Genomic DNA, 23,956 nt, shown 5'->3' with positions numbered 1-23,956 from the left:
AGAGAGCCCTAAAACATCCAAGTCATGGCTGAATCAGTACTTCTTTTAGAAATCTATTCTAAAGAAACAGAAATGTGGGCAGACAAGGAAATAGTGTAGAGCAAGAAAAGCAATTTGCTGAATAATATGCCAATACGGCATCCATTTTTGAAGAGAAATATGTTAATGTGAATGTGAGGGTATAAACTATGAGTCTAGGGAGTATATGAAATTCACACTAACCTGTTACCCCAAGAAGTGGGGATCATGAATGGAAAGGGATGGCTTAGGGGTTTTTTAATTAACTTTTATTTTAATTCAAGTAACACATTTACATCATTATTAAAAATTCAGGTAATCTCAAGAGAGGCTTATCACAAAAAAACAGTGGTCACCTGCCTCACCCCTACCCACCTTTAGATGCTGCTTGCAGAGGTAGCCTTCAGTCTTGTTTGCCCTGGTACTTAGCTTCCATGTTTCTAAACGACGTATTCATGCTGTGTTTGCTACATGATCAGCCAACAGACTTGATTCTGTCGATTGAGTAATTGCCAACCTGAGCATTTCTAAATTCCTACATTCACTAGGGCCATTTCTGCCCCTTTCGGATTCTATGTGAGTATCTGCTTCCACACCTGTGCCCAGAGTTTTAGTTACTGTCACTGTTGATGTGGTTTTAATACATAGGAGGAATATAATTAATTAATATTAAAATAGGATTAATATGCTATATCCTGCAGTTAGTCATCTCACATAATATTATCATATACTTAGTCTCCTAGATGTCCTTTAAAAATATTGGGTAATGTTTCTAAAGTCATCCTGTGGGGATCTGTTTTGGAATCATGCTAAATTTATGGATGAATTTAGGGAGAATCTACATTGTGCAAAACAGAGCCTTCGAATTCAATAGAATGGTGTAGTTCTGTCTTTATCTGTCATCTATCACATCCCTCAGTAAAGTTTATTTCAGGTAGATCCATGCCTATTTCTTGATAATTTAATTCCCAAGGGTTTTGAATTTTCTCTTGTCATTACGGGTGGGGTATTTTTTTTCTATAACATTTTAAAATTGGTTATTGCTCATATATCTGAAAGTACCTATTTTTCTATGTCCTGTAATTGAACATAGAAAACTAGGTTAATGTTAGTAAACTATTGTTTCTAACAAGTTTTTTTCCCTGCTTTTATTTTCTGGGAGTTTCCAAGAAGAAAATGATGTCATCTGCAAATGATGGTAATCTTATCTCCTTTGTAATATGTGCACCTTTTATTTTCTGTTCCTTTCTTGTTTTTTTAATGCCTATCATGGCATATAGCACATGTTTTTTTAACTTAATTTTTAATAGGTTATACATTCGCAAAGTTCAAAAATCAAAACAACATGTGGTGAAAAATCTCCTTCCCACTACTGACCTCTCATCTATCTAGTTTCAACCCCTTCCCCCCAACCTCTGCCAAGGTGACCTGTTATGAGTTTGTCATGCAGACTTTCAATTTATCTTTAGGCACTGATTGGCATATATTCTTATTTCCCTCTTTTTTCCATAAAAAGGTAGCAAACTATATATGCTGGGCTGCTTTTTTTCAAAAGGAAGAAAAAGTTCACGTAGTTTACCTTGGAGATCGCTCCATACATTTTTCCAGATGCATCATTCTCTGTTTAACCAGTCCCATGTTGACAACATCTGGGTTTCCCATCTTTGCTCCTACAAACGTTGCTACAATGAATAACCTTACACAAACATCATTACGTGTGCAGGTCCATCTGCAGGATTCATTTCCAGGAAGGGAACTGTGAATCAGAAGACACCTACATTTGTCATCCTTAAAAGCACTGTCCAATTGCCTTTCTAGGGATTGGTCCAGTTGACACTCCTACAAGTAATCGATGACTGAGCCTTTTTCCCTGTTTTCTCGTCAGGAAGTTGAGTGTTAAGCTTTCGAACGTTTGCCAAGCTAATAGGTGGAAAATGATATTTTAGTGAAGTTCTAATTTGCATATCTTTTATTATGAGCAACTTTAGATGTCTTCATATACGTAAGAGCCAATTGGAGTTCTTTATGAACTCTTTGAATCTCTTGCCCACTTTTCTATTGGGCTGTTGGTCAATTTCTAGGGAATCCTATATATTGGTATACATGTTACAGGGTTCATATATGAAGGTCTCTTTGTACTAGCTCTCTGACCTCGGTAAATTACTTAACCTTTCCTGCTTGAATTTCCCAGTTGTGAAATGAGGTTAGTAATAATTCTCAGGGTTGGTGTACAGTTTAACTGAGCTGATCTTTTAAAGTGCTTGGTTCAATGCCTATCACATAAGAAGAACCATATGTGATGATGAATTATTTTAAGGGGTATGATTATCAGTTGCAGTTTTTGTTTCCAGTTTGTCATGTCCTCTGGCTTTGCTTATGTTGGTTTTTGGGTTTTCTTGTTTTTGTTTTTGCCTTTGAGAAAGGTGTATACACACACATATTCAAATTTACTAAACATTTTTTACTGAGTCTTCTGGATTTGAGTCTGTTGGAAAAGCCTACCCAACTCCAACTTTATAAAGAAACTTATAAACATGTTTTCTCCTAGTGTGTTTATGGCTTGTTTTTTAAACATTTAATCTTTAATCCATTTGGAATATACGCTCGTGCAAGATGTGGGGTATGGTTTTTCTGTCGGATGGTTTACCGAGTTATGTCAACACTATCTATTAAATAGTTCATCATTTCCACTGGTTTAAAATGGCATCACATACTTAATTGTTGTGTGTATTTGGGTCTGTTTCTGAACTTTTTCTTCCATTTATATTTCTTCTCCATTGGTCTGTCTCATCACTTGCTGGAATTCTGCTGTTTCAGTTGTTAAAACTTTAAACCTTTAACAGTTTTAATAGTCATCATGGCTACTTCATTCACATTACCCTTCTTTTTCAAAGTTATTTTTTCATATCAACACTTGAATCAGCTTATATAGATGCCCCCCCCCAAAATACACATTAGGATTTGGTGGGGATCACACATAATTTGTCTTAGGGAGAGTTGACACCTTTCTGATCTTGAGATAGCCTATCCAAGAAGAGGAAATGTGTTTCTATTTGTTAATTACATCTTTTTTGTTCCTTCAGAACATTTTTAAACTTCCTTGACATAGGTCTTGCCAATTTCTTATTAAATTTATTTCTAGGCATTTAATCTTTTTTGTTATTGCAAAAGAGATCTTTTCTCCCATTAAATCTTCTAACTGGTTGATTTTTTGTGAATATGAAACCTGATGGTTTCTGTGTATTAATTTTGTATCGTGCTATCTTCATGAATTCTTTCGTCTGAGCTTTTCAGGTGAGTATTTGGGGTTTTGCAGGTATACAATTTGTGATAGTATCGTATCATTCTTTCCAATTTTATACCTCTATTTCCTTTCTCTTGTCTGACTACATCGTCCAGTACCTTTAGTAGAGAGCTAAATAGTAAAGCGCATCCTTATTTTGTTCCCAATTTTAAAAACTGACACTAATGGCTGAGAAAGATACAGTTTATTATGTTGAGGAAGTATCTATCTCTGATGGTTAATTTTATGTGTCAGTGTTTCTATGAAGCTATTTTCAGGTGATATTAACATTTAAATCAGTGAATGCTGAGTAAAGCACATTACCCTCTGTAATGTGATTGGGCCCCATCCAATCAGTTGAAGGTCTTAAGAGAAAAAGACTGAGCTCCCTGGAGAAAGAGGGAACTCTGCCTCCAGACTGCCTTCGGACTTGAGCTGCAACATCAACTTTTCCCTGGGTATCCAGCCTGCTGGCCTGCCCTGTAGATTTTGGACTTGCCAGCCTCTACAATCATGGGAGCCAATTCCTTAAAATAAATCTGTGTCCTGTTGGTTCTCTGAAGAACCCTGACTCACATACCATCTCTTCCTATTTTCTTGAGAACTTTATCATAAATCTTTCAATTTTGTTAGGTGCCTTTTCATCATCTGTGGAGGATATCATGTCTTATCTCCTTAGATTTAACAACATTGTGAGTTATATTATGAGATTTCCTTATACTAAACCATTTGTGCTTCTGGAATCATCTTTATTTGATCATGATGTATTATTGCTTTAACGTGCTTTTATATTCTGTTTGATCATATTTTACTTAGCATTTTCTAGCCATATTCACAAGTGTAGTGGGTCTGTAGTTTTCTTTTTCTGCAGTTTGTCAGGTGTTATTATCAATGCCGCATTCACTTCTTAAAAAGAAATTTGATGTTTACCCTTTTTCCTGTGCTCAGGAAGAGCTTTTGTACAGAAATGGAGAATCTGCTTTTTAAGAGTTTGGTAGAATTCTCTTAAGAAGTTCCCTGGGCATAGTGTTCTTTGAGGAGCTAGCACCTTGACAACTTTCTCTGTCTTCTATGGAAATACTCTGTTTAGATCTTCTCTCTCTACTAAAATGTTTTGATAAATTATATTTCATATAAAATTATCCACTATAATCCAACTTTCCAAATTTTATTTAAAGCACCACAGTCTTATGATTCTTTTCCCCATTTCTCCTGTTTTTGCGGTTATTTTCCCCTTATTTCCTATTTTGTGTATTTGTGTTCTTTTGTAATATGTATCAGGTAGCTCATGCCCTATCCATTTTATTGTTTATTCTAAGGATTTATTTTAAAATAAGTTTTCATTGATTAGTTCTACTGTTTACTGCTCTTATTTATTTCCACTTTTAGTTTTATTAATCTCTCCCTCTTAGTTTTTGATTGATAATTTGTTTTCATTGTTTCCTTGATATAAGCAGTTATGGCAATAAATATTCCTCTGAGTGCTGACTTAATTATATTTCAGACATTCCGACATATAGTGTTATTATCATTATTTTCTAAAAGCTCTATAATTTTTCGGTTTATTTCCTCTTTCACCAAAGGGAGTCAGAGAGATTTTTTTTTTGAAATTTTCCAGTGGAATTGGCTTTTTGCTTTCTAATAGTTTCCTCTTTGGTTGCTCTGTGATCAGTCAGTTTTACCTGTAACATGTCCAGCCTTTGGAACTGACTGAGATTTTCTTTGTGGCTTAATACAGGCCAGTTTCCATGTTCTATGGGTGCTCGAAAAGACGATGCTTTTTTTCCCTCATGGCAAACAATTTGAACTACATCCATCAATTCTACTTTACTAGGCTATGTGGGTTTTCACATCTTTCCTTTTTAAGAGAAGCTGTTACGGGCTGAATTGTGGTCCCCTCCCAACCAAAATTCATATGTTGAAATCCCAGCCCCCAGCACCTCAGAATGTACCCGTATTTGGACATAAGGCCTTTACGGAAGTGATTATAACAAGATGAGGCCCCTGGAAGGGCCCTGACCCAAAATGACTGGCATCCTTACAAGAAGAGGAAGAGACCCCAGGGGCACCCGTGTGCAGACGGACAACCATGTAAAGAGGCAGCAAGAGGGTGGCCGTCTGCAAGACAAGGAGAGCAGCCTCAGGAGAACCCAACTCTGCTGCCACCTTGATCTTGGACTTCTGGCCTCCAAAACTGTGAGAAAATAAATTTCTGTTGTTTAAGCCCCCCAGCCTGTGATATTTAGTTCTGGCAGCCCCAGCAAACTAATACAGGAGGACTTGAAGTCTCCTCTTCTATCTGTTTCCATAGAGCTCATCTAATCTGTTCTAGAAACGTTGCTACTGTCTTACTTTGTCCATAGGTATGATATTATATATTCATTAGGAATTGTCCCTTTAACAAATAAGGCAAAGTGCTCCCTTTTATATCATTTAATGCCTTTTGGCTTAAATTCCTCCTTGACTGATATTAAGACCCCAGACCTTATGTTATTGTTTGCATAAGCCTCCTGGGAGGTGCCCAACCCTTATTTCCAACCTTTCCGAATCACCCACAAAGTGGAGTTTTTCTGTCTATCTGTTCAAGAAATCTTTAAAATAGATAAGCTAAGTCCATTTATGTTCATTCTCATGACAATCATCTTGTGTCTGTCTTACTATTATGTTTTATGTTCAATTCATATCACTTTTCTTTTCCTCTATGCGTTTTTTTGGGGTTTTTTTGTTTTGTTTGAGGGGTGTGTGTGTGTGTCTGTGTGTGTGTGTGTGTGTGTATGTAGTTCTTTTACCCAGGAAAGCGTGTGCTTTTAGTATGGTGGTTACTTTTATACTTATAGCTTATATGAAGGCAGAGAGAGAGTCCCTTAGTCTTACTTTTTTTTTTTAATTGGAGTATAGTTGTTTTACAATGTTGTGTTGGTTTCTGCTGTACGGCAAAGTGAATCAGCTGTATGTATACATACATCCCCTCCTTTTTGGATTTCCTTCCCATATAGGTCACCACAGAGCACTGAGTAGAGTTCCCTGTGCTATACAGAAGGTTCTCATTAGTTATCCATTTTATACATAGTAGTGTATATATGTCAGTCCCAATCTCCCGATTCATCCCACCCCCTCCCCCCACTTGGTGTCCATAGATTTGTTCTCCACGTCTGTGTCTCCATTTCTGCTTTGCAAATAGGTTCATCTGTACCATTTTTCTAGATTCCACATATATGTGTTAATACATGATATTTGTTTTTCTCTTTCTGACTTACTTCACCCTGTATGACAGTCTCTAGATCCATCCACATCTCTGCAAATGGCACAATTTCGTTCCTTCTTATGGCTGAGTAATTTTCCATTGTATATATGTACCACATCTTCTTTACCCATTTCTCTATTGATGGACATTTAGCTCCCCTCCGTGGGCAACGATCAGATGAGCATTTCTTTCCTGCTCCCCAACCCCTGTCATCACCTGATTTTGCCAGTCTTAATATTCATCTTCGTACTGTGATGTATGTGTACACTACTTTTGATCGACTTGCAGCTTTATTTGATGTCTTTTGGCTCTCAGCCATTGTAGATGAGAATCAATGAGTTTATTCCACCTCTTGCCTTCCTTCTTGCTCACTTCTCAGTTTTGTTAGTTTTATTGTTTCTGCCTTGTCCAGGACACATAAAAGCTACATTCTGTTCTGTCTCCCTAACCCTAACCCACACTCTGGGTGTTATCATTACAAAATACTGGGCTAAGTGTCACCACTTGCCTCTTGATTGGCTAAAGTTTTCTTCTGTTTCCTCAGAAAGGACTTAGAGAAACAATATTTCCTGAGTCCTTGCTGGTGAAAATTATTTGGCCAGGTATAAAAGCTTCATCTGGCCCTTCCTTGTCTTGAGCAGCCTGTGGCCTGGCATCACTGCCTTCTGGCTTTGAACAATGTTCGGGAGGAACTGAGGCCAGCTTTACATCCCCTCGTACCACCTCCTCTTTTAAGTGATTTAATTTTTTTTACCAGCTGCCCAAAAGATTCTTTTTTTATCTTTAAAGCCCTGTAACTCAAGGATATGACTCACGCTGACCATTTGGGGTCAAATTTCCTGGCACAAGGAAAGTTAACTCTTTCCTCTGATCCATGGCTTTAGCCCCTCACTCTTTTTATGTGGACTTAAATTTTACATGTTAGATCAGCTTTGCTTGCATTCTCTAGCTATCATTATTATAGGATTTTAAAATATTCCTTTATTTCCATACATTTTTACTTGCCTCATTTCTTTTTTTAATTTTCATTGTTTTATATTTTTAATTAATTTTTATTGGAGTATAGTTGATTTACAATGTTGTGTTAAGTTTCAGGTGTACAGCAAAGTGAATCAGTTATACATATACATATATCCACTCTTTTTTAGATTCTTTTCTCATATAGGTCATTAGAGTGTTGAGTAGAGTTCCTTGTGCTATACACTAGGTCCTTATTAGTTATCTATTTTATATATAGTAGTGTGTATATGTCAATCCCAATCTCCCAGTTTATCCCTCCCCCCACTTCCCCTTGGTAACCATTAGTTCGTTTTCTAAGTCTCTGAGTCTGTTTCTGTTCTGTAAATAAGTTCATTTGTATCATGTTTTTTAGAGCCCACATATAAGTGATATCATATGATATTTGTCTTTGTCTGACTCACTTCACTTAGTATGATAATCTCCAGGTCCATTCATGTTGATGCAAATGGCATTATTTCATTCTTTTTAATGGCTGAGTAATATTCCATTGTATATATGTACAACTTCTTCTTTATCCATTCATCTGTCGATGGACATTTAGGTTGCTTCCATGTATGTATTGGCTACTGTAAACTGTGCTGCAATGAACATTGGGGTGCATGTATCCTTTTGAACCATGTTTTTCTCCAGATATATGCCCAGGAGTGAGATTGCTGGATCATATGGTAGCTCTATTTTTAGGTTTTTAAGGAACCTCCATACTGTTCTCCATAGTGGCTGCACCAATTTACATTCCCACCAACAGTGTAGGAGGGTTCCCTTTTCTCCACACCCTCTCCAGCATTTATTGTTTGTAGATTTTTTGATGATGGCCATTCTGACCGGTGTGGGGTGACATCTCATTGTAGTTTTGATTTGCATTTCTCTAATAATTAGTGATGGTGAGCCTCTTTTCATGTGATTTTTGGCCATCTGTATGTCTTCTTTGGAGAAATATCTACTTAGATCTTCTGCCCATTTTTTGATTGGGTTGTTTGTTTTTTTGATATTGAGCTACATGATCTGTTTGTATATTTTGGAGATTAATCCCTTGTTGGTTGCTTCATTTGCAAATATTTTCTCCCATTCTGTGGGTTGTCTTTTCATTTTGTTTATGGCTCCATTCACTGTGCAAAGGCTTTTAAGCTTAATTATGTCCCACTTGTTTATTTTTGTTTTTATTTTCATTACTCTAGGAGGTGGATCAAAAAAGATCTTGCTGTGATTTATGTCAGAGGGTGTTCTGCCTATGTTTTCCTTTAAGAGGTTTATAGTATCCAGTCTTACATTGAGGTCTTTAATCCAATTTGAGTTTACTTTTTTGTATGGTGTTAGAGAATGTTCTAATTTTATTCTTTTACATGTAGCCGTGAGTTTTCCCAGCACCACTTATTGAAGAGACTGTCTTTTCTCCATTATATTCTTGCCGCCTTTGTCATACATTAGTGTGACCATAGGTGCATGAGTTTATCTCTGGACTTTCTATTCTGTTCCATTGATCTGTATCTCTGTTTTTGTGCCAGAAACATACTGTTTTGATTACTGTAGCTTTGTAGTACAGTCTGAAGTCAGGGAGCCTGATTCCTCCAGCTTTGTTTTTCTTTCTCAAGATTGCTTTGGCCATTCAGGGTCTTTTGTGTTTCCATACAAACTGTAAATTTTTTGGTTCAAATTCTGTGAAAATGCTATTGGTAATTTGATAGGGATTGCATCGAATCTATAGATTACTTTGTGTAGTATAGCCATTTTGACAATATTGATTCTTCCAGTGCAGGAACGTGGTATATCTCTCCATCTGTTTGTGTCATCTTTGATTTCTTTCATCAGTATCTTATAGTTTTCTGAGTTCAGGTCTTTTGCCTCCTTAGGTAAGTTTATTCTGAGGTATATTTTTCTTTTTGATGCAATGGTAAATGAGATCGTTTCCTTAATTTCTCTTTCTGGTCTTCCATTGATAGTATATAGGAATGCAAGAGATGTCTGTGCATTAATTTTGTATCCTGCAACTTTACCAAACTCATTGATGAGCTCTAGTAGTTTTCTGGTAACATCTTTAGGATTTTCTATGTATAGTATCATGTCATCTGCAAACAGTGACAGTTTTACTTCTTCTTTTCCAGTTTGGATTCCTTTTATTTCTTTTTCTTCTCTGAATGCCATGGCTAGGACTTCCAAAATTATATTGAATAAAAGTGGTGAGAGTGGAAATCCTTGTCTTGTTCCTGATCTTAGAGAAAATGCTTTTAGTTTTTCACCATTGAGAATGATGTTTGCTGTGGGTTTGTCATATATGGCCTCTATTATGTTGAGGTATATTCCCTCTATGCCCACTTTCTGGAGAGTTTTTATCATAAGTGGGTGTTGAATTTTTCAGCATCTATTGAAATGATCATATGGTTTTTATTCTTCAGTTTGTTAATGTGATGTATCACATTGATTGATTTATGTATATTGAGGAATCCTTGCATCTGTGGTATAAACCCCACTTGATCATGGTGTATGATCATCTTAATATGTTGTTGGATTCGGTTTGCTAGTATTTTATTGAGGATTTTTGTGTCTATGTTCCTCAATGATATTGGCCTGTAATTTTCTTTTTTTGCGATATCTTTGTCTGGCTTTGGTGTCAAGGTGATGGTGGCCTTGTAGAATGAGCTTGGGAGTGTTCCTTCGTCTGCAATTTTTTGGAATTGTTTGAGAAGGACGGGTGTTAACTCTTCTCTAAATGTTTGATAGAATTCGCCTGCTAGGCCTTCTGGTCCTGACCTTTTGCTTGTTGGAAGTTTTTTAATCACAGTTTCAATTTCAGTACTTGTGATTGGTCTTTATTTGAGATTTTTCTTGTTTCCTGAGGTAAGATTGTATTGCTATAAACTTCCCTCTTAGAACAGCTTTTGCTGCATCCCATAGGTTTTTGGATCGTGGTGTTTTCATTGTCATTTGTCTCTAGGTATTTTTTTATTTCCTCTTTGATTTCTTCAGTGATCAATTGGTTGTTTAGTAACATATTGTTTAGCCTCCATGTGCTTGTGTTTTTTACAGTATTTTTTTTCCTGTAATTGATTTCTAATCTCATAGCATTGTGGTCGGAAAAGATGCTTGATATGATTTCAATTTTCTTAATATACCAAAGCTTGATTTGTGGCCCAAGAAGTGATCCATTCCTGGAGAATGTTCCATGTGCACTTGAGAAGAAATTGTATTCTGCTGCTTTTGGATGGAATGTCCTATAAATATCAATAAGTCTATCTGGTCTAATGTGTCATTTATGGCTTGTGTTTCCTTATTAATTTTCTGTCTTGATGATCTGTCCATTGGTGTAAGTGGGGTGTTAAAGTCCCCCACTATTATTGTTGATTTCCCCTTTTATGTCTGTTAGCATTTGCCTTATTGAGGTGCTCCTATGTTTGGTGCATACATATTTACGATTGTTCTATCTTCTTTTTGGATTGATCCCTTGATCATTATGTAGTGTCCTTCCTTGTCTCTTGTAACAGTATTTTAAAGTCTATTTTGTTTGATATGCGTATTGCTACTCCAGCTTTCTTTTGATTTCCATTTTCATGGAATATTTTTTACCATCCCCTCACTTTCAGTCTGTATGTGTCCCTAGATCTGAAGTTGGTCTCTTGTAGACAGCATATATATGGGTCTTGTTTTTGTACCCATTCAGCCAGTCTATGTCTTTTGGTTGCAGCATTTAATACATTTACATTCAAGGTAATTATCAATATGTATGTTCCTATTGCCATTTTCTTAATTGTTTTGGGTTTGTTTTTGTAAGTCTTTTTTCTGCCGTGCCTCTTTTGTTCTCTTCTCTTGTGGTTTGATGACCATCTTTAGTGTTGTGTTTGGGTTGCTTTTTCTTTCACGTGTGTGTATCTATTGCAGTTTTTGGGTTTGCTGTTCCCATGAAGTTTTGATATAGCAGTCTATATATGTACAAGGTTGCTTTAAGTTGCTGGTCTCTTTGCTGCCTAGAGAAGTTCCAGCATTTGTTGTAAAGCTGGTTTGGTGTTGCTGAATTCTCTTAGCTTTTGCTTGTCTGTAAAGCTTTTGATTTCTCTGTAGAATCTGCATGACAGCCTTGCTGGGTAAAGTATTCTTTGTTGTAGTTTTTCCCTTTCATCACTTGAAATATATTGTGCCATTCCCTTCTGGCGTGCAGAGTTTCTGCTGAAAAATCAGCTGATAACCTTATGGGGATTCTCTTGTATGTTATCTGTTGCTTTTCTCTTGTTGCTTTTAATATTTTTTCTTTGTCTTTAATTTTTGTCAGTTTGATTAATATGTGTCTCATCATGTTCCTCCTTGGGTTCATCCTATATGGGACTCTCTGAGCTTCCTGGACTTGAGTGAGTGTTTCCTTTCTCATGTTAGGGAAGTTTTGGGCTATAATATTTTCAAATATTTTCTCAGGCCCTTTCTCTTTCTCTTCTCCTGCTGGGACCCCTATAATGAGAATGTTGGTGCATTTAATGTTGTCCCAGAGGTCTCTGAGACTTTCCTCATTTCTTTTCATTCTTTTTTCTTTATTCTGTTTTCTGGCATTGATTTCCACCACTCTGTCTTCCAGCTCACTTATTCGTTCTTCTGACTCAGTTATTCTGCTATTGATTCCTTCTAGGGTATTTTTCATTTTGGTTGTTGTATTATTCATCTCTGTGTTCTTTGAATCTTCCCGCTCTTTGTTAAACATTTCTTGTGTCTTCCTGGTCTGTGTGTCCATTCTTTTTATGAGATTTTGGATCATCTTTACTATCATTACTCTGAAATCTTTTTCAGGTAGATCGCCTATATCTCCTCTTCGTTCAGTTGTTCTTCTGGGTTTTTATCTTATTCCTTCGTTTGCAACATATTTCTCTGTCATCTCATTTTGTCTAACTTTCTATGCTTGTGGTCTCCTTTCCACAGGCTGCAGGATTGTAGATCCTCTTGCTTCTGGTGTCTGCCCCCTCGTTGGTGAGGTTGGTCCAGGGGCTTGTGCAGGCTTCCTGGTGGGAGGGACTGGTGCCTGCCCTCTGGTGGATGGAGCTGGGTCTTGTCCCTCTGATGGTCAGGGCCGTGTCACGGGGTGTGTTTTGAGGTGGCTGTGAACTCAGTACAACTTTATGCAGCCTGTCTTCTGATGGGTGGGGCTGTGTTGTTTGGCCTGAGGCTTTCCAGCAGTGGATCCTGCAGGTTGTTGGGTGTGGCCGGGTCTTGGTGCTGAAGTGTGGACCTTCGGGAGAGCTCACTCCAATCAGTATTCCCTGGGGCTTCCGCTATCAGTGTCCTTGCCCCAACAGTGAGCTATAGTCAACCTTTGCCTCCCCAGGAGACCCTCCCTAGGTAGGTGTAGCCCAGGTCCCTATGGAGGTACTGCTTTGTGCTGGGTCCCAGTGCACGTGAGACCTTGTGTGCACCCTCCAAGAGTAGAGTTTCTTTTTCCCCCAGCCCTGAGGATCTCCTTCCCTCAAGCCCTGCTGACCTTCAAGCTAAATGCTCTGGGGGTTCTTCCACCCAATGCCAGACCCTCAGACTGTCTTGGGGGGCTATTTTTCTGTGGGAGTGTCCCTTTGTAGCCTGCGTGGATCTAATATTTTTTGGTGTGAGGGTTGTTTTTAGTATAGATGTCTGCCACCTCTTTCCTCCATGTATGCTGGCCATTATCCCCTCTGATAGGAGGTGTGACTGATGTTGTGGTGACCAGAGCCTGCACTGGATATTGAACAGGGCCTCTCCTTTGCTCTGTGGTTGTCCCTGCCTGTCAGGAGCAGGGTCTGCTCCCTAGTTATTGGAGTAGAGGTCCTCAGATCTGTTTCTTAGCTGGGTTTCTGATCTGTGGTGCAAGGTAGTTGGGATTGGAGCACTCCCACTGGGAGAGAAGCCACTGTTCACCTGTGGGTGTGGTCTGTTGTGTCACCTTTCACTCATTGTGCGAGCTCTCAGATTACACTGTTGTTGGCACTGCTCTCAGCCCCACCTTAACCATGGGCATGCCAGCGATTGGCCCTGGTGTCTCGCAGACGTTGCTTTCACCAGGCCACCAGCATAGCTCCACTGAAGTCAGGTCCCAGGATTGCAGTAATTATGGATCTGGACCCGCTGTGGGCACGATGGGAGCATCTCAGACTCTGGCCTGGCCCAACCCTCATGTGTATGTGCCCACAAAGTCTACAGCTGCTAAAGCTAGACCCATCTTGGCTATGGGAGCACTCATTGTCCATTCAGATTTTCTGTAAGTGCTGGGTTTACAAAGCTGGTCATAGGGGTGTCAATTTGTGGTTTGCCCAGCTGCAAGGAGAGGTTTCAGCTTTTCCTCCTTAGTTGCACAGCCCCTGGGGCTCAGCTGTGGTTTCAGCCCCACCTCTGAATGTGGGCCACCCACAGGGGTCTGTTCCCGAGGCTGCCACGGAGCACACAATTCCTCCCCGGCAAGGAGGGGACATGGAGGTGATGGTGGCTGGGTTGTGAGAGTGCCCGCTGTGGTGGGGACAGGCTTCAGAGGAGGAGGTGGCAGCAGCTGGGGTCACAGGAGCCCGGGTGGGGATGAGTTGTGCCGGGGAGCCTGCAGCCACGGGCACAAGAGAGCAGGCCCCGGCAGGAGCCCTTCCTAGTGCCTGGGGAGGCAGCAGCCGGTGTGTGGGGAGAGGCTGCAGTGGCGGCCCCATCCCTTGCGCATCACTCAACAAAGACGCTTCACTTCTATGGCAATCTGGGTTTCCTACACAGCATTCCCGGTTGCAGAGCTCCTCACTCCTGTCCCCTCAGGCTGTCTCCTTGCAGCCAACAGCAGTCCCCTCCCTGGGTCTGCCCTCCAAACCCCACGTTCCAGCACCCAGCCCCCGTGCGCACCAGCGGACACCCATCTCAGGCTGGGGCTCACAGGGCTGCGGCACGGACCATCTGGGTAGGTCTCACTCTGTCCTGCCTGCCACAGACCAGTTGCTGCACTCTCCTCCGACTGCCGCCGAAGCTCCCCTTCTGTCCCAACTGATCTCCCCGCCGGAGAGGGGCTTCCCCAGATGTGGGAACCTCTCCTCTCCTTCAGCTCCCTCCCACCAGGGGCGCAGGTCCTGTCCCACTTCCTCTCCTCTTCCTTTTCCCTTCTTCTTTCCTTTGTCCTGCCTGGTTATGCAGGGATCTTTCAGGTGTCCGAGGTTCTCTGCTGGTGTTCAGGCACTGCTTTGTGAGAATTGTTCCATTTGTGGATGTATTCTTGATGCATTTGTGGGGAGATGAACTGCACATCCTCCTAGTACTCCAACATCTTGACTCCTTTTTCACTTGCCTCATTTCCGTCTACTCTGTTCCTACTAGGTTTTCATAAGCATTTATTTTCTCTGGGGCTTCTCTGAGTGACTTCACCTTTTTCTTCCAGGTCTTTCTTGAGTTTGGTCAGCTTGAATTTTATCTCCTCCAGTGATTTTGCTATTTCCCCTAATCTTTGCACATCTTCATATGGGCCTCCTTCATGGAAGGAATTGCTTCAATGAGTTGTTTTTGGTTTTTTTTTAAAAAAAAATTTGTGATGAAACACATACTTCTGTTCTCTACCTGCTTTCTGAAGACCTTTTTCTGGTGAGTGTTCTTCATTAGATGGTAAGTTTTGTTCCTCTTTTTCACGCTTTTTAAAAAAAAAAGAAACACCTGCTCATAATTATGCTTGAGTTGCTTTTTTAGATCAGACACTCACTCACTCACCATGGAACTGTAGAACAGCTACTTGCTGGAGGTTCCAATGGAGCAGCAAGTGTAGGTTTCACCCAACCTCCGAGTCTCACAATTCTAATATTCTCTCTTTCTCGGCTGCCAAATAAGTGGACTGTTTTCTGGAAATGTGGAACGTGTGTGTGCAGTTTCACAGCCCTGGTTCTTCTCATTCTCCCAGGAGTGCCATCAGCCCTGGTCCCTCTCCTTCCCTTTTCCCTTGTTGAAAAGAAGGAACAGGCTTTCACACTTCAGTGTGAGCCCCTTGTGTGGGGAAATGAATGTTTTCTGGTGCCTTCTGAGGCTGGATGCTGCTGGAACCTGTAATCACTGGCCATCCTTTATCACTTCATTCCTTCCCCGTGGCCTCTGCCCCCTCTCAGCTACTTCTGGCAGCTTCTACACATTGTTTCCATCTGCAGCTTCTCTCCCTCCTACTTACACTGAAAATGCAGGGTTCAGGGCATGAAGTTCATTTTTTGTTTCATTTTTCTGGTTTCTCTTCTGTGACTTCCGAGAGAAGCAGGGAGGGTTGCTATCTAACATGCCCATGTTCATGCTAGATGTCTGGTCTTCCAGGGTTTTTTTTTTTCTTTTTCTTTCTTTCTTTTTTTTTTCCTTTGGTTGCACCACACGGCATGTGGGATCTTAGTTTCTCGACCAGGGGTTGAACCCGTGCCCCCTGCAGTAGAAGCATGGAGTCCTAACCACTGGAGCGCCAGGGAATTCCAGGATCACTTTGCTGTATACCAGAAACTAACACAACACTGTAAATCAACTATACTTCAGTTTAAAAAAAAAATTTAAGGAAGGGTAAAAAAAAGAGAGAGAGAGACCAAAGACTGGAAAAAAAAAAATGCACCAAAAAGTCAGAGAAGTTATTTCTAAAAGAACTCCAGGTGATTTACAATATTTTTCTTAAAATTCTATGTTTTCTAAATATATATTACCTTTACAATGAGGAAAAACTATTGAAAGAGCAGCCTGCTCATTATTTTCTCCCACTTGACCCTGTTCTTATTTTGTTCTCTGTCTAGGTGGATGGCAACCCCTCCGGCCACCACAAACTGGGCAGGAATCCCGAGTCATCCCATGCCCTCCCTTTCCTTATTCCCCACCCCAAATCGCTTTTGGTCCTACCTCCTAAAGAGCTCAAACTCCCTCACCCTCACCAGGATTGTTGTAGCCCTCTGTCCTCTGGGCTCTTGAGTTGGTTCCCATATTCGTCTCCTCATCCCATCTTGAAACCACCTTCTGTATGAGCTGGACCACTCCCAGCCTAAACACTTCCACGGCTCATGGCAGCCGCAGAAGAAAAATCGGTATACAAGTACTCAAGGCCAGCCCCCGTCTGGCCTGACTCTACCTCTCCCAGGACACACCTGTCACACTCCAGTGTCTAGGTAGCCTGCATTCTGGCACAGTACCTGGAGGTAGGAACAATCATCAAATTATGTAATAACTGGCACACAACAGACTCCAAACAACCAGAGCACACGCCGGCTGTGCCAGCTGCAGTGGGCTGGCTGGATCTTCCCTGCTGAGAATGGAACAGGTGTAATGCACGAAGCGTAGAGGAAGGGATTCAGCCTGGCACCCAGGTCCAAACAGAACCAGTTCTAAGCCATGCTAGAAAAATGATGATTTGTCCTGGTTTAGGAGTGTGAAAGGGTAGGAATCTCAGATTCCTACACGGCAACCGTGACAATATCCAATCCGTGTTTTGATTGTTTGAATAGTATTCGGTCTGAATAGCATTTTCTGTGTCACCTCTGCACTTTCACTATTTCCTTGGATTCTCTGGTCACCTGATCAAGACAGCTGGAGCAGATGGCAGCCCCGTGTTATAAAAAGCGGAGGGTCTGTCGGGTCAGGGCTTTGTCTGGATACTTTTCCAGTGAAGCTATTCAAATTCACACTCCACTCATCAGTGGATGAAATCAGTCACCTGACTGCTGTTAATATTATTATTTGTTAAATCCTTGCTAATTTTGGAGGCATCTGCTTATTTGTAAGATTCATCTTTTTCTTCTGTGTATCACACATTTTGTGAACTGTCGCTTCTTTTGTTTGGCCCATTTTTCCCTTGGGGTTTCAAGTTTGCTCTGCCTTGAGAGCATTAGTGCTTTACATCACCCGGGATCTTGTTAAAATGCATGCTCTGATTCTGTAGGTCTGGGGCTGGGCCTCCTGACAAGCTCCCAGTGATGTGATGCTGTTCCGTGGGGCCCCTTAAGTAGCAAGGTCTAGATAACACCCTCTCCCCAAACCCCACCATCAGGAAACACCCTGCCTGGTTACTGCCTGTCCTTCAGGCCCCAGCCCGGCCTCGTCTCCCCCTGGAAGCCCTCCAGGTCCCCCTGAGAGGGATAAAAACCAAGCGCTCCCTCCTGATGATGTTAGTCAGCTCGGCCCATGTCCCAGCCTGACTGTCACCTGCCAGGAAGCAGGCAGTGGAGGGGGTCGGCACTGTTTCACCAGAATCCTGCTCTATGCCTGGCTTCCGGAAGAAAATAACTCTTTTCTGGATCCGTGAATGAATGGTTGCTTGTTTGTGTTTCTCTGTGCCTTTTACAATCTCATTAAAACATTTTGAATCCTCAGACAGTAAACATCTTAAGTGTACTAGGTGTGCGTGTTGAGAGCCATTTCTGTACCTGCGCTTGGCAAAAACCTGTCAGTTTTCGGAATTCCCTGGCGGTCCAGTGGTTGGGACTCCAGGCTTTCACCGCTGAGGGCCCAGCTTCAATCCCTGGTCAGGGAACTGAGATCCTGCAAGCCATGCAGCATGGCCAAAATAAGAAAAAAGAGAAGAAAAACACATGTCAGTTTCACTCTTGGAGAGCTGCTGTGAGCCTCCCATGAGTTCACCTATGCCCTCCAGCCCCTTCCAGGCGTCCATCTGTGGACCGAGCAGGGAAAGCGCTTTGAACTTTTCTAGCCCCTCCAGGATGGAGACGGCCATGCGAGTGGGTCACACGTGCGGTGGCCCGGGCAGCTCGTCTCATGATTCCCGAGCTGGTCGGCCTTGCGTCACTCATCAGTAAGGCCTGTGTTTCCCTTGTCCCGTGAAACTAGCTCACATGCTGAGCCTCAGGCCTGCTCTTCTAAGGCTTCCATGGGGCAGCTATGTGACCGATGTGGGCAGGGCCCCTCTGACAATCCCCTCCCTATAAGATCCGGATGCTAGCGGCCACCTGACCATGGGCACTCAGGTTTGCATGACACAGGCTATGCTTATCTTTCTGTCCCAGCACTTGCCGTGTTGCCTGACAGGTAGCAGTAACTCAGTTGATGTTCTTTCATTGAATATATGAACAAATGAATGAATGAAAGCATTAACTAAGCTGAACTCTTCAGAGAAATAGGAGGTGTGAATAGCAGCAGTTTTTAATATCTTTAAAAGAGAAGAAAGTGAATCCAAGCAACAGAACTCCACCCCCCACCAGGAACAGCAAAATTGAGGCTTTCTTGTGGGTTCTTTATTGGGGAAACCTCAAGTAGATTTTTAAAAAGCAGGTAATTATACAGTCAATCAATTCATCACAGGGAGAGGAAGAAGGAAGAGGTGTTCCCTGCAGCTACGGTTAGAACAAACACGGGGCTTATCTATTTGCTCGGTCATTTGTCCAGTCATTGAAGAAATATTGAGGGAGTGCCAGCTGTGACCGGGTCCTGTCCAAGGCCCCGGGGATTCCGCTGTGAACGGGTCAAGGGCCCTATCTATCGTCGTGGAACTTGTGGTCTGGCAGAGAGGATTACACTTCAGATGACAAGCCAGGTAACATGAAAATGCCTAAACTAGAGTAAGTCCCCTACACATGAACGAGTTCCGTTCCGAAAGCGCCATCATAAGTCCAATTTGTTTGCAAGTCCAGCAAAGTTAGCCTAGGTACCCAATCAACACAATTGGCTATATAGTACTGTACTGTAATAGCACTATTTGCAACAGTGCCCAGGTTGAATAACCCTACATACTAACTCAGTAGAACCTAGTTCTGTCTATACCCTGGAGCTACCTAGAGTTCTTCTAAAAATGTCAGTTCCTGGGCTCCTTTCTGGACAATGACATCAGAACCTCAGGGGTGAGGCCTTTTGGTTCTGCAGATGCGCCTTGTGATCCAACGTGCGTCCCCAGCTGAGAACAGCGGCCTCCACCAGCATCGACCGTAATGGTGGAAATCGTGGGCTGGGGAAGAAGGCTGGTATTTAGGGACTTCTTACATTTCTTGCTATTGCCCAGCATACATTTTTTTCTAAGACTGGCTGCCGGTGGCAGGGGATGGAGCGGGGAGGAGCCTGAAGACAAAGCGCTTTTTGTGGTCTGCTCAGTGCCAGGGCCTCCCTCTGCGTGCTGGTGGTTTCCAACTCTGCCCTGGTGCCCAGGGAGCAGGCCAGGGCTCTCTTCTGCTCCCTTTCCAGAAGCCTCACTGGACATTTACATTTGTCACTATTAGCTTCAAACCCCACAGGAACTGCAGGTGAGTTTTCATTTCATCTTTATGAAAACTATGGAGGTAGAGGGTTAATAACAATCATCAACGTCATGCTGTCTTACAGGTGAGAAAACTAAGGGCTAGAAGAATTAGGGGAACTAGTTGGAAAAATGGCAGAGCTGGGATTGGAACGCAGAATTTATCAATTCAAATCCAACGCAGTCTTCACTTTATTCCATTGCTTTCCAGAGTCCATTTGTTCGTTCATTCATTCATTTGTTCAGAAGGCATTGAAAATTTGCTCTGTACCAAGTATGGTTTTAGTTGCTGGATAAACAAGTCTTAGAGAGTTCCTGTCCTCAAGTAAGGGGAACAGATCCTCGGGATACAGTGTGATAAATGCCCCCGGAGGAGCATCATGGAAGTCACAGGTCTGAGTAAGGGTCTGTTCATTTATTCACCGCTCTGTTAACATATTGGGGGAGAGAAGGGAGGAAGGTGATGACCATGTGAACCCGAGTCAGTGAAAACTTCTCTTGTTTCTCTCTTTAGAAAGAAGGCAGACATTTTTATTAAACGGGTTTTAAAATTTTCTCTTGTCACCTCTTGAAAAACATGCGTGTGTGTGTGTGTGTGTTTAACTACTTGTCACTCCACTGGTCACTGTTAGACTTCATGAGGGAAAAGCAGCTTTTGGCTTTTAAAAGGGACGTTTCCATCACGAGAACAGAGTAAGCCAGGTTCCTTGGCACAATCGCTGTAAGGCTATGCAACCAAGGAGGTTTTGCTTTGCATTCCTCACCAGGTATTCTGACTTTTTTTCCACCCTCTGAGGTCAAGAACTAACTGTGAGAATGATTTTTATGTTTTTATTTCTCTCAGAAAACCTCTCTTCTCCAGCCAGATCCTGTGTTGATCAAACACACCTTAGCTGTCAACACTGATGACTGTGATAATTGGAGATCCGATTCCTCTTCCTGATCCTGTGGCCTGAACTCGAATTGCAGTTACTACTAGGAGCCAAAAGCATTGTTATATGGAATAAATGTCCATAAATACGAGCTTATTATCACTCCCAGTTGAATCCAGTTCGAGGCCCTTGAAGATCAGGGCTTCAAAGAGATAAGATTTGTACAGTAACACATAGGTGTGGAGACATTGCCGTGGGCAAGTCACTGAACCCATGAGTATCAACTTCCTTATCGGCAAGATAAGGGTTTGGAGAAGACTCCCCATAAGAGGTCTCCTTCCAGCTCCTGGAAGGTCGTGTAACCCCAGGTTTGGATTATCACTGCTTGTGTCCCCCCACCCCCTGTTCATATGTGGAAGCCCTAACCTACAGCATGATGGTGTTTGGACATGGGATCCCTGGGGGTAATTGGGTCTAGATGAGGTCATGAGGGTGAAGCCTCCTGACGGGATCAGTGTTCTGATAAGAAGAGGAAGACACACCAAAGGGCTCTCTCTCTCTCAGACACACACACACACACACACACTCTCGGTCATGTGAGAGGTCAGCTGTCTGCAAGCCTAGAAGAGAGAACTCACCAAGAACCTAATCTGCAGGAACCTTGATCTTGGGCTTCCAGCCTTCAGAACTGGAGAAAATAAATTTCTATGATTGAAGCCCCCCCAGCCTGTGCTATTTTGTCACAGCAGCCCCAGATGACTAACACAACTGCACTGGGATTAAAATGCTCGGAGGGAGTTGAACTAAGTGAAGCCTGGACTTTTCACCTGCTCTGCATTTTTGGAGGCATCCATCCGTTCAACACATATTTTATTCCTGAGCGCTTCCTGGGTGCCCCACCTGTGCTGGGCGCTGGGGACGTAGAGAATAAACACAGTCCCAGCCTGCCAGGATCCTACAGGCCAGCAGGTACGACAGCCATGGAAAGAAGCCATTAACCCGGCTTTATAACAAATAGGGAAAAGAACCGTGAGGGGCACGGGTCAGGAGAATGAAGGGGAGGTAGGGAGCATTTTCACAGAAACATTTTAATATGGAAGTTAATTCTAAAGCGCTTCAACCAGGGCTCCTCATACTTTTTTTTTTTTTAATGAAACATGATTATAAAGGGACAGAGGACCAATTATAAAGGGACAGAGGACTGCAGTGGGGAAGCCAAGCCCTGACGTGAAGAAGTGGCGAGGATTGTGCTGGTGGACAGAGCACTGAATGGGGGCTTCCTGGCTGAGGGAGCTCATACACTACACCTGAAGTGGGCCATTTCCAACATCCAGCCCTTTTTTTATCGAAGTGTAGTTGACTTACAGTGTAGTGGCAATCTCTGCTGTACAGCAAAGTGACTCAGTTATACACGTATAGACATTCTTTTCTTAATATTCTTTTCCATTCTGTTTATCACAGGATATTGAGTATAGTTCCCTGTCCTATAGATTAGGACCTTGTTGTTTATCCATTCTCAATGTTATAGTCTGCATCTACCAACCCCAAACCCCCAGACCATCCATCTCCCTCCCCGCTTCCCCCTTGGCAACCACAAGTTCATAGCGACACAGGCCTTCATCAAAAAACAAGAAAAATCTCAACTAAACAACCTAACCTAGCACCTAAAAGAATTAGAAACAGAAAAACAAACAAAATGTAGAGTCAGCAGAAGAAGGAAATAATAACGATCAGGGAGGAAATAAATAAAATAGAGATTAAAAAAACAACAGAAAAAAATCAACAAAACCAAGAGCTGGTTCTTTGAAAAGGTAAACAAAATTGACATACCTCTGGCTAGGCTCACCAAGAAGAAAAGAGAGAGAACCCAAATAAAATAAGAAATGGAAAAGGAGAAATCTCAACTGATACTGCAGAAATACAAAAAAACCATAAAAGAATACTATGAACAATTACATGCCAACAAATCTGACAACCTAGAAGAGATGGACAACTTTCTAGAAACATACAGCCCACCCTTTTTGAACGCACTCCCCTTTGCCTCGGGAACTTGGCTGCGGGCATCACACGGAGCAGCCTCATCTGGGCGAGCAATTCCAGCAAACGCAAGCCCAGGCGAGCCTAAGGGAGTGGAGGGGCCACCAGGCAGGGCCGCCGTAGGAAGGTCGCTGTGGGCTCCTGCTTCTCCCTGGGGTCCACCCGGCAGGGAAAATGGTGTGGGCCCAAGGGAGCACGTGGGGGGACAGGAAAGGCGGTGACGGAACCCGGGGAACACGTGGGGAGGTGCGTGGGGGGCAGGAAAGGCGGTGACGGAACCCGGCGAACACGTGGGGAGGTGCGTGGGGGGCAGGAAAGGCGGTGAGGGACGCAAAGGCCACACCCACAGCCGGCATCTGCGACGCGGGAGAGGCTGTAGAGATGAGAGTTGCTTCACCTGGCGTCCGGCGGGAGGGGAAGCCCGCGCGGATTCGACGTGCGGCCCCGGAGCGGCGGGAGAGCCTGTGTAGACCCGCCCGCGCGTACGCGGCGGTGGCGGGGATGGCGTGGGCGCGGCGCCGACTGCTCCCAGCGCGCGGAGACCAGAGGTGGCCACGCGGTGAGACAGGGGGCGCCGCTCCGGGTCGGGACGGAGGCGGGGGCGGGGTCGGGGTCAGGGCCGAAAGGAGACCCGGGAGGCGGGGGCGGGGCGGGATGCTGGGCGGGACGGGACCGCGGGGCCTGGGCCGGGGTCGGCTGGGACGCGGGCCGCCAAGCAGGCCGCCGAGGGTGGGTGCGGCACGCCACGGGCTCTCAGGGACGAGCCCGAGGGTAGCGGCGCGGCTGATTTCCGGGGACGGAGAGCCTCACGTCGGGGATGCCCTGCAGGGGTCGGACTCCACGCCCCCGGCCCTCCTGCTCGGCGCGTGGGACACCTGCGCCCGCCTCCGTCCTCGTCCCCCGAGGGGGCCTGAGCGCGAACACCACTTGACCCAGGACCTCCCGGCTGGCTGCCACCTGCGCCCCCGACCCCACCTGAGCGGCCAGGGACCGCGCCCCCCGAAGAGGCTTCCAGAAGCTGCCGCGGGGGAGGGCGAGCCTCTGCTGTTCCCCGAAAGCATCGGCAGACATGGGGATTCCCGGGGGGGGGGGGGCCGGGAAAAGCGGAAAGGAGGGGTGGCAGCAGGTAGGGGGACCAGTGAGGGCTGTCAGAGTGACGTCATGAGAACCGCGTGGCTCGGGGACCCCAGGGGATTCTGCGCTGGTGACTTCTGCAGGGTTTCGTCCCTCCCTTTTTTCACTCCGTATATCTTCGGTTCTCCAACAACTCCCCGAGGAAAAGTGTTCAAAACGTTGCGATTCCAAGCTTCAACCCGAGGCGACTCCTGGAAGCGCCC

Source organism: Eubalaena glacialis, chromosome 6, assembly GCF_028564815.1.
Source record: "Eubalaena glacialis isolate mEubGla1 chromosome 6, mEubGla1.1.hap2.+ XY, whole genome shotgun sequence".
NCBI classification, from domain to species: Eukaryota; Metazoa; Chordata; class Mammalia; order Artiodactyla; family Balaenidae; genus Eubalaena; species Eubalaena glacialis.
This window is presented reverse-complemented; position numbering follows the sequence as displayed.